This window comes from Protopterus annectens, chromosome 11.part0 (assembly GCF_019279795.1).
Source record: "Protopterus annectens isolate FY-2018-M chromosome 11.part0, PAN1.0, whole genome shotgun sequence".
NCBI lineage: Eukaryota > Metazoa > Chordata > Ceratodontiformes > Protopteridae > Protopterus > Protopterus annectens.
Window position 1 is genome coordinate 143,189,443 of NC_056745.1, and position 12,144 is coordinate 143,201,586.

The window sequence follows — 12,144 nt, forward strand, 5'->3', positions numbered from 1 at the left end:
GTGGATGCAAATCTAGCTGTAGAGGGGGTCCACAGAATCTGGGATATCATGGGCCATTTTTTAATAGGCAGCTGAGTTATGCTTGAAGGACTGCCTGACTGCTTCCCTCTGGAGACAGTCTAAGGTTGTTTATCCCTCCATTACCCATTGTGGATGACCATCCCTTAGGAGTCCTGGCTATAAGGGGTAATATCAAGAGGCTATGCAGTTCCCTTTTCTCAACGCTTCTCCCAGACACCATTGCTGATTCCAGGCATAGCACCCACCAGTGAAAAGTGGTTGCAAGGGAAATTTTATTCCTACTTCATAAAAGAAGCATTCAGGAGGTCTTGTCTGACCAGACAAGGTCGGGATATTATTCAAGGTTCTTTTTGGGTTCAAAGAAAAACAAAGACCTCAGACCAATTTTGGACCTAAGCAGCTTAAACGCACATGTCAGAAAGACCTAGTTCAAGATGGGCATGATGCATTCAGTTCTGATGTGCTTTCAGATAGGCTATCGGACGTGCTGAGGCATCCTGGAGATTGCTATTTTGATGCAGAGGGGAGTCACAGGCTTCTAGATGATGCCTGCTATTTTGTCTGGGAGCCAGTCGCATTCAGTTCAGGGGGTTGCCCTTCGGTGGTCATTGCAGCCCATCTGGGAGTGGGAGGAATCTGAATGTTCCCATATGTGGATGTGGTAGATAGGAGCCAGTCAATCAAGGAATCATTGATAGAGGCCAGGAATATTTTCCAGCTCTCAGTCCCTGGGTGTGTCCTTCAGCCAACTCAAACAACACAGTTCATCTGGTGCCATCTGGGCACTGTGAATTCTGTAGTCTCCCTTCCACAGGACAGGGTCCTCACTCTACAGAGTTCCATTCATAGTCATCTTTCATGTAATCCACTCACCACCAACCTTGTCCTTTGAGTACTGGGGCTGATAGCTTCCTCAGTTTTAATTTTTCCGTTTGCATGGTATCATGAGAGATCTTCAGTCATTTTACTCGAGGTGCAGTGGTCACAGATCATGGGCACTATGTACATGCCAATCACAGTTACTTGCAGGTGGGGTGAACAGTTGATATGATGGCTCACATTACCCACATGTTCTTTTGGGAACACAGTTTTAGGGGAAGATGGTCCAAGGTACTTGGAATTCCTGTGAGGCCAGCCTTTGCATCCGTGTCCTAGCAGTGAGAGCAGTCCTCCTTGTATTGCAGGAGTAATTTCTGTCCACACTGACAACATGATGGTAGTATGGTGCATCAACAAGCAAAAGGGGAAGCAGATCCTGTCAGTTGTGTTGGGAAGCGGTGAGAGTATGGCAATGGGTGATTGATTGCACTGAACATGAAGTGGTGAAAGTAAAGTTCAGCTGTTTTGTGGACAGGCTCAGCATAAATATTCTGACATTTCACAAGTGGTCTGTCAATCCCTGTGGTGGCACAAGACATTTTCAGCTATTGAGACCAACCATGCCACAATCTGTGTACATCCCCAACCGACACTAAATGTATCAGTTATTTTGCCTTGATCCCCTTGGAGAGACTGTCACCAAGAGATACTGTGGTTGGACAGTAGCGTTCAGGGCTGCCTTATGCTTACACCTCATTGTCCCTTATACCCAGATTCCTACAGAAGGCAAACATTGTCCCTTATACCCAGATTCCTACAGAAGGCAAACATTGTCCCTTGTACCCAGATTCCTACAGAAGGCAAACATTGTCCCTTGTACCCAGATTCCTACAGAAGGCAAAACATTGTCCCTTATACCCAGAATCCTACAGAAGGCAAAACATTGTCCCTTATACCCAGAATCCCACAGAAGGCAAAACATTGTCCCTTATACCCAGAATCTTATAGAAGGCAAAACATTGCAGAACATCAGTAATCCTAATCGTTCCATACTGGCCCAGACAAATTGGATTCCCACTGCTGATGCCTCGCCTCAGAGAGCCTACTTGGCTTCTGGATCCCTAGTAGAATCTTTTGCCTCACCCATCCAGGATTCCTCACCTAGATCTCCACAACCTCAAACCAACCACTTGGTTTCTCCAGTTTTCATGATGGCCAGTCATTTTGTCTTTTCTAAAGAAGTGGCATGAATTCTGTCTGCATCTGAGTCTGTCTGCAAGATCTGCAGTAGTAAGTGGCAGTGATCTGCACTTTGGGTTTCAGGTCAAGGCATTATTCCTTTGGTTTACATTCCAGACATTTCGCAATTCAGGCCGTCCTTTTTAAGATCGGATAGCAGCAATTTCTAATTTTCATTCAGGATTTTGATTCCTATTCACTAGTTTATCATAAAGTTTGTAAAGACTTTTGAAGGGATTATTCTTCGACCTCCCTTTAAGAGCCAGTACCACTTTGAAACTTGAATCTTGCTCTGGAGGCATTGGCAAAGCCACCATTTGAACGGTCTTGTCTAGTTCAAAATTGTATTGCAGAGAACATTCTTGGTGGCTGTAACCTCAGTGCAGCAGAGATTTGGAGATGATGTTCATCGTGTTTCACTGCTGCAGTCATTACACTTGGGTTATCCTGCCGTCAGGCGGTCCTGCAGTCGGCCAGAGTTCCAAAGTCTTGGTCCGGCGTCAGTTGTTGTCACCTCCTCGCTGACGTCAGTGCATCAGGGGTATATAAGAAGCAGCCGACGCCATTTTCTTCAGTTTTTCTTGCTGCGCGGTGCCCGAAGCAAAAGCAGTTCGCAAGTGCCGGTCGGCCAACTCCTGAGATGTCAAATTCGATTTTCAGAACCGAAGTCTTCAATAAAGCTAAGTACCCAGTTGAGGAAACTTTTTTTCTTGCCTCAGACCGATGTCAGTAAAAGTTAATTGTATTTCTTGTGGGAAGCAAATACCTCATAAGGATTTTCATTCTTACTGTATTTCATGCCTAGGCCCAGATCATGACGTCACTAGTTGCCGGTTTTGTGCTAGATTTAACAAATGCACTATTAAACGTCGGTTTGATTTTGCTCGCCATTACTTTATCCGAAGGTTTAATTATACCATGCCGTCGGAACAACTGACCACAATTCACAAAAAAACACAGACAAGGATAAGGACAGGCATCTGAGGCCCAAAACTGTGAGGCGCTTTCGCAGCCCCTGACACCCGCTACCTCAGAGCCACAGGCCGCTGTCGACTCCCACGTGGAGGTGCGTAGGCCTCTGGGTACTCAAGGTATTGGGTCTACGGAGACTAACCCTTCAGACGGGTCCGGAGCCGCTGAGCAGGCATCTGCTTCTGAGGGTGTTTTCAGACCTTCACAACTTACCATTGCATCTACAGCCAAGTCTAAAACTACATTAAAGACAAAGAAGCAAGTGCAGGATTCACCTGGACAGGCCTCCATGCCTAAGAAACAGATGCTCAAGATGGCCGAAGACTTAATTGCTCTAATCAGGGGTTCCCATCCCCCTCCTGATAAAAGGCCTAGGCAGGATACAGACCATGATTCCTCTGACCAGGTTTCTATATATTCTGATTCCTCTTCAGACCAGGGATACTCTTTACCCCCCTATGAAGACTCAGATGCTGAAGAATCAATTCCTTCAGCCTCTCCTCCTGAGGATTATTCATTTGGGGAAACTTTACATACCATGAGGGAGCATTTCCATTAGGAGGGCCAGGATTACTCAGAATCCAAGAAAAGGCTCAGTGACTTTCTTTTATTGCCTCAACACAGGCCCCTTGCTATTCCGCCAGTGTTTGATATTGTGGATGATGTGTTCTCTGAATCCAGTTTAAATCCTGATTCTTTACCCCCAGCTCCAGTCAAGCCAGATGGGTACTACAGAGTCACTGACTCTCACAAATTTATTTATAAAAACCCTGCTGCTGACCCAGAAACTATTTCCCAGGGTCCCAAAGAGGTAAAGGCTTCCACGGCTAAAAATCCAGTTACCTCTGACAGGGATTCTAGAGCATTAGACAGATGGGGGAAGAAAGTTTACACCCCTGCAACTCCAGGGTCCCAAAGGGGTAAAGGCTTCCACGGCTAAAAATCCAGTTCCCTCTGATAAGGATTCTAGAGCATTAGACAGATGGGGGAAGAAAGTTTACACCTCTGCAACTTTAGCAGTGAGGGCTTTAAATTGCCAGTTTCACATGCTTAAATATCAGCAATATTTACTGTCTCAGTTAAAACAGAAAATGAGTACAAGTGCAGAACAACCTGATTTTAAGGAAATGCAAGATTTATTGCATGCAGCTGAACAAGTGGGAAAGCATACTTTGCAATGTGGTTTTGATTCATTAGAGGCTTCTTGTAGAGCAGCAGTTACAGGATCTGTGATTCGAAGGCATGCGTGGTTAAAAGAACAAAGTTTACCAGATCATGTTAAGACAAAATTACTGGATGCTCCTTTACAGCAGGATATTTTATTTGGTGTTAAGGCAGAAGAGGTATTAAAGAAAATGGAGGATAAGGCAAAGTCTGTGCAAACAGTTAAGGATTTCTTACAGGTACAGCCACCTCGATTTAGCAGAAATTGGCCTACAAAAAATTGGCCCTTTCCAGTGTCAGACAGGCCACAAAGAGGCAGATAGACGCCCAAGAGGCAGATCTCAGCCCCAAGGCTCTTACAGACCACAACAACCCCAAAAGGAGGGGAAGACAAGTCACAGCCTTACAGGAAACAGTCCCAATGACTTCCCCCTTCCAATGCCAAGCTCTTCACTATTGGCAGCTCCCTTAGGGGGGAAACTAGCACTTTTCCCACAAAACTGGCAAGCAATCACCCAAGACAAATGGGTTCTAAATATTGTGTCTCAAGGTTATAGGTTCCACTTTCGCACTTTACCAAGGCTAAAAGGAATGCCAGACCTGCTACAAAATCAATGGGCAGAGGCACAAAAACAAATTACAGCCCTCATGGACATGAGAGCTATTCAAACAGTGCCACAGCAGGAACAAGGACAAGGTTTTTACTCAAGACTCTTCCTGGTCCCCGGAAAGGACAAAGCCTGGAGACCCATACTAGACCTTTCTACTCTAAATACTTACCTGGATGTTCCGAAATTCAAAGTGTTGACACTACAGCAACTCCTTCCCATGTTGGGCAAGAAAGCTTGGCTTGTTACTTTGGACCTCAGAGGCATACCTGCATGTCCCTTTCAGACAAAATTGCAGAAGATACCTCATATTCATAGCTGGTTCAATGCACTACCAATTCTCTGCACTGCCCTTTGGATTATCTACTGCGCCCAGGGTCTTCACAAAGTGTCTGGCACCAGTAATTGCATTTTGCAGACAAAAAGGAATTCAAATATATCCATACCTGGACGACTGCCTGATTCAAGCAGAGAGCAAGGACATTCTTCTAGAGCATCTGGCATTTGTAAAAAGGTTGCTAATTTACCCAGGGTACACAGTAAACGAAAAGAAGTCAAAACTAGTGCCCTCTCAAGAGATAATATTCCTGGGTGCCAGCTTAAATACAACGGCCCGGATGGCTTATCTCACGCCAGACAAACAAGGACAACTGACTCAGTATTTTCAATTGATGGCAACAAAGTCCCAACTCCCTGCAAGAAAAATTCTGCAGGCCTTTGGATTCATGGCATCCTGCATACTACTAATTCCATATGCCAGACTGCATATGAGGAAATTACAATGGTACCTAAAAAGTGTTTGGACTCAGCACTCTCACAGCTTGGAAACAGTAATACCACTGATTCCCTGCCTACAACAGGAGTTTTGATGGTGGGCACAGGCATGTCACCTCAACAAGGGTCAGCCTTTCACTCTTCCCACAGCCAGGCAGACATTAACAACAGATGCTTCGGATTACGCCTGGGGAGCACACATGGCAGGAAAATGTATTCAGGGCAAATGGACCACAGACCAAATGCATCTTCACATCAATCAAAAAGGGATGTTGGCTGTACAAAATGCCTTTACAGCTTTCAAGGACCTTCTGCATCCAGGACAATTATTATTGAAGACAGACAACACCACAGTAATGTGGTACATAAACCAGCAAGGGGGCACTCATTCTTACTCCCTATGCAGACAAGCCATGACCTTGTGGAACTCGGCTCTAATTTATCAAGTTCATCTGCAAGCACAATTCCTGCCAGGAAAGAAAAATACTCTGGCAGACTACTTAAGCAGAAACATCATGGATCCTCACGAGTGGAAATTAAATCCACATGTCTTCAGCATGATAATGCAAAAATGGGAGTGCACGGGCATAGATCTTTTTGCCTCCCCACTGAATTGCCAACTACAAAAATTCTGCACAAGGACTTATCACACACAAGCATGGAAAGTGGATGCTCTTTCATTCAGCTGGAAAAGCCTAAAAGTTTATGCATTCCCACCTCTGCCTCTACTTTCAAAAGTACTTCTAAAAGCCAGACAAGAGAAACCACAGATGATTCTGATTGCTCCAGACTGACCACACCAGCATTGGTACCCAGTCTTACAGAACTTAGCTCAAGGCCCACCTTGGATTTTGCCTCAAATTCCACACCTACTGACTCAACGCAACAATCAGATCCTGCACAGCCATCTCAAAACCTTAAATCTGGCAGCATGGCAGATTTGTTATCCAAACAGACAGCGCCTCTCTCTAAAGCTGTTATGGATGTCATTTTGGAGGCCAGGAGGCCTAGCACCAGAAAATCTTATTCAGAAAAGTGGAAGCGATTCTGTGCCTGGAACCAGGCACAAAACCTTGACCCTCTTGTCTCTAACATTCCTCAGATACTACAATACTTGACTGAGATGCTGGACAAAGGACTATCCTTCTCATCCATTAAGATCCACGCCTCTGCCATCTCGGCGCATTACAACACAGATCCTCCTATTTTCTCTTATCCATTGCTAAAGCAGTACCTCAGAGGGGCTAAAAACATAAGACCGCCCCGGAGAGCACCAACACCTACTTGGGACCTCAATTTTGTATTGGAAAAGCTCACTCTACCTCCTTTTGAGCCAGCCAGTTCAGCAGAATTAAAATATGTATCATGGAAAACTGCTCTGCTCCTGGCAATAACCTCAGCACGAAGAGTCTCAGAACTACAGGCACTAATGGCAGTGGAGCCTTTCGTTATTTTTCACCAAGATAGGGTTTCTTTAAGAACAAACCCTTCTTTTATGCCTAAGGTGGTATCCAGTGTGGCTCTTAACCAAACTATTCACTTGCCAGCTTTTTATCCAAATCCACAGAATAAAGGGGAGAGACTTCTACACTCCTTGGACATACACAGGCAATTACGCTTCTACTTGGACAAAACAAAAGCTTTCAGAAAGACTGAGCAATTGTTTGTATCATATGCTGCAGGATCACAGGGAAAGGCTATTTCAAAGCAGACCATTTCAAAGTGGATATAACGCTGTATTCGGTTCTGCTACACACAACATGGAAAACCTGTACCTAGTAACATTAGACCACATTCCACCAGGGCAACTGCCACTTCTACTGCCTACCTTAGAGGAGTACCTACCAAAGACATTTTGGAAGCTGCAACTTGGAGTTCAGTGCACACCTTTACCAAGCATTACCACTTGCCTCTTTATTCTAGATCCAGAGCTGGCTTTGCCACTGCAGTGCTGCAGGGCCTCATAGTCGCACCAAATCCTCTGTAGAACCAGCCACCCTAACTCAGCTTTGGGATTCAACCCAAGTGTAGTGACTGCAGCAGTGAAACACGATGAACATAGCACAGTTTTGTACCTACCATAAATGTAGATGTTCGAGTGTCTTCACTGCTGCAGTCCTGGTTACCCACCCGCCATCCCCTCTTTCTTAGCCGGGTCTTATCTATACCTTTCTACACTGTACTACCTATGTGGTGTATTTGCTGGTTACTGAAGGTTTTGTTTTTACCTTATTGTATGTTTTGTAAGCAATATGTATTGCCTATCTTTCTGGGGGCACCTGACATCTGGGGCAAGAAAAACTGAAGAAAATGGTGTTGGCTGCTTCTTATATACCCCTGACGCACTGACGTCAGGGAGGAGGCGACAGCAACTGACGCCGGACCAAGACTTTGGAACTCTGGCCGATTGCGGGACCGCCTGATGGCAGGATAACCAAAGTGTAATGACTGCAGCAGTGAAGACACTCTAACATCTACATTTATGGCAGGTACAAAACTGTACTTTCTTCGTGTTTCACTGTTGCAGTCCTCACTTTTGGGTTTTTTGCCTGCAGGTAGCCCTCAGTTGGCCTGAATACCAGAATCTTCGGATTTCTGCATCGGATGCTGTCTCTTCTTCCATGATGTCAGGTAGTCAGGGGTATAAAACATGCAGCCGACGCCATTACATCAGTCTTTCTTGCCGTGCGGTACCCAAAGCAGAAGCAGTTTGCAAGTGCCGGTCGGCCGACTTCTGAAATTTTTCATTTTTGAGTTTCAGACCTGAAGCCTTCAAAAAAGATAAGAACCTCATTGAGGATCCTTTTTCTTGCTCCAACTGATGTCAGTAAAAGTTAACAATTGTCTTACCTGTGGAAAGCAAATACCTGATCGAGATTTTCATTCGTACTGCATCCCCTGTTTAGGTACAGACCACGACGTCCCTTGCTGTCGGTTATATGCCTTGTTCAACCCCCGAACCATTCGTTGTCAGGCTATTTTTGCAGCCAATTACTTTCTTACTCAGTCTCAGTACTCCGAAATGGCTTTGTTACGCCATCCGACTACCGATCTTCTGAAAAAACGGAAGGATAAAGACAGAGATAGACCGCATAGGTCCAAAACTGCCGACGATGCTTCCGTTAAGCTATTCTCCAGTCCGCCGGTACTCGGGTGCTTTTGCAGCCCCTTATACCCGCTACTTCAGATTCGCAGGCCTCTATCTACTGAGACCCATTTGGAGACCGTTATGCCACGAGATGCTTCTTCGACTATGAAACCTGCAGATGTCTACCTTGGATGGGTCCAGAGCCGCTGTGCAGGCAGTGGCTTCTGAGGGTGTATTCAGGCCTACAGAGATTCATTTTAAACCGACGCCATCATTTCCATCCAGAAGTTCTGAATCCCTCCGGCCAAAAACTCGCACTACGCCTAGAAAGCCGATGACGAAACCACGGGCTCAGACCCATATGCCTCAAAAACAAATGCTTAGAATGGCTGAAGACCTTATTAACTTAATTAGGGGAAGCCAGCCTTCCCCCTGTAAGCGACCTAGAACTGAATTGCTTTCTAATTCTTTTGATCAGGAATCTGATATTTCTGATCCTTCTGATAACCAGGATTTGCCCTTATCTACTTATGAGGATTCTGATAAAACCTGCGGTGGTGGTGCTGCGGTAGCGTTGTCTCCTCACAGTAAGACGCTGTCCGGTTCGATTCTCAGCTAGAGCATCTCTTGCGTGGTGACATGCGTGAATGGGCGTACGTGCATCAGGCCTGGCAAGCCAGTACATAAAAATCAACTGCCAATCATTAGCGGACCGGAGTTCCGCTGTGGCAACCCCTAACCGGGAAAAGCTGAAACACACAAAACGTATGAGGATTCTGATGCAGAGGATTCCATTCCCTCTGCTTCCCCTCCAGAAGATTTTTCTTTCGGTGAAACCTTGCATTCTCTTGGGGAGCATTTCTGCTGGGAAAGCCAGGATTACTCTCGAGTCCAAAAAGAGACTTAGGGAATTCATACTCCTGCCTCAACACAGGCCTTTAACTATCCCTCCTGTTCTGGACATTGTAGATGATGCTTTCTTGGAATCTAGCCTTACCCCAGACACTTTACCTCCAGCTCTCAGAAAACCTGACTGGTACTACAGAGTACCTGACTCGCACAAGTTCCTCTTCAAGAATCCTTCTGCGGATCCAGAGGCCATTTCCCAAGGACCAAAAGGTATTAAGAATACTGCTGCCAAAAATCCTACCCCTTCTGATAGAGATTCTAGAGCCTTAAACAGATGGGGTAAGGAGGTATACACTTCTGCTACTTTGGCCATTAGGGCTTTAAATTGCCAGTTTCATATGTTAAAGTATCAGCAGCATATTATGGGACTACTTAAACAGAAAATTATGTTGATTCCTGACTGTGCTGAACACACGGAATTGCAAGATTTAATGCATTCTGCAGAACAAGTTGGTAAACATACTTTGCAATGTGGTTTTGAAGCTTTAGAAGCATCTTGCAGGGCTGCAGTCACTGGGTCTGTACTTAGAAGGCATGCTTGGCTTAAGGAACAAAACTTGCCAGATCATGTTAAAGCTAATTTACTGAATGCTCCCTTAAACCAAGACCGCCTTTTTGGCAACAAAGCAGAAGAAGTCCTCAAAAGGATGGAGGAAAAAGCTAAATCTATGCAAACTGTTAAAGATTTCCTACAAGTACAGCCTCCCAGCTTCAGTAGGCATTGGCCTTCAAAGAACTGGTCCTTTCCAGTCCCTTCCAGGCCTTCTCAGTCCAAACCCAGGAACAGCAGACCACCTAGGCTACAGTCTCAGGCTGCGCACAGACCTAAGCAGTGGGGGGGCTCCCACTTCCAAAGCAGGAAGTAGTAAGCCACCCCCCTATGGAAAAATGGCACAATGACTTAACCTTAACCCTTCCAAGCCCTGCTCAACTACCTGCTCCCTTAGGAGGAAAGCTCGCCCTGCATGCAGAAAACTGGGAACTCATTACCCAGGACAAATGGGTTTTGAACATAGTTTCCCAAGGATACAGATTCCACTTCCACACACTACAACCCCAAATGGGTGGCCTGATCTACCCCCAAATCAATGGGCGGAGGCCCAACAGCAGGTTCTCTCTCTTCTCAGTATCAGGAACTATTCAAACTGTCCCAGCAGAACAAAGGGGACAAGGTTTTTATTCAAGACGTTTTCTGGTACCCAGAAAAGGCAACTCCTGGTGTGCTATCCTGGATCTTTCTATTCTCAACACCTTTCTGGTAGTTCCAAAATTCAAAATGCTAACTCTTCAACAGCTTCTTCCTATGCTAGCCAAGGATGCCTGTCTGGCAACCTTAGACTTAAAGGAAACGTACCTGCACATCCCAATAAGGGAATCTTGCAGGAAATACCTATGCTTCAGGGCAGGCTCCATGCGCTATCAGTTCTCTGTACTTCCCTTTGGCTTATCTACTGCACCCAGGGTATTCACAAAGTGTTTAGCTCCAGCCATTGCATTTTGCAGGCAGAGAAATATTCAAATTTACCCATACTTGGACAGAAGGCCAGGACTTGCTATTACAACACCTGGCATTTGTAAAGAAACTTCTAACCTCACTGGGGTACACCATCAACGAAAAGAAATCTCACATAGTACCCTGCCAACAGATTGTATTCCTGGGAGCAAGCTTGAACACAACTTCCCAGATGGCATTCCTCACTCTGGAAAAACAAGTTTGACAACTACTTCAAACTATTGGCCACAAAACCCCAGCTGTCTGCAAGGAAAATACTGCAAGCCCTGGGGTTCATGGCCTCTTGCATTCAACTAATTCTGTATGCAAGACTGCATTTGAGGAAACTCCAATGGTATCTAAAAAGCCTATGATGTCAACATTCTCAGGACCTGGAAACAATGATTTCTATCATTCCTTGTATGAAGACCGAGTTCCTTTGGTGGGCAGAGGCCTGCTACCACAAGGGACTCCCTTTCACTCTACCCCCTGCCGCCCAAACCCTAACAACAGACGCATCAAACTGTGTGCATGGGGGGCCCACGGCAGTGCATGCAGGGCAAATGGATCCCGAGACAGATGCACCTGCATATCAATCAAAAACAAATGTTAGCTGTGCAGAATGCTCTGACGGCCTTCAAAGACCGTATTCTTCCAGGACAGCTATTGGTAAAGACAGACAACACCACAGTTATGTGGTACATAAACAAGCAGGGGGAACCCACTCCTACCCTCTCTGCAGACTAGCCATGGCTCTGTGGAACACAGCCTTGAACTACCAAGTACACCTACAAGCTCAATTCCTGCCAGGCAAACTAAATTCAGTGGCAGGCGACTTAAGCAGAAATCTTATGGACCCACACGAGTGGAAACTAGTACCCAAAATATTCAACCTCTTGAGGAACAAATGGGGGACTCCAGAGGTAGACCTGTTTGCCTCCTCTCAGAGCTACCAATTGGACAAATTCTGCACAAGAACTCCCCACAGTCAAGCTTAGAAAGTGGATGCCCTGTCCTTTACCTGGGAAAGCCTCTCGGTTTATGCCATTCCCCCTCTG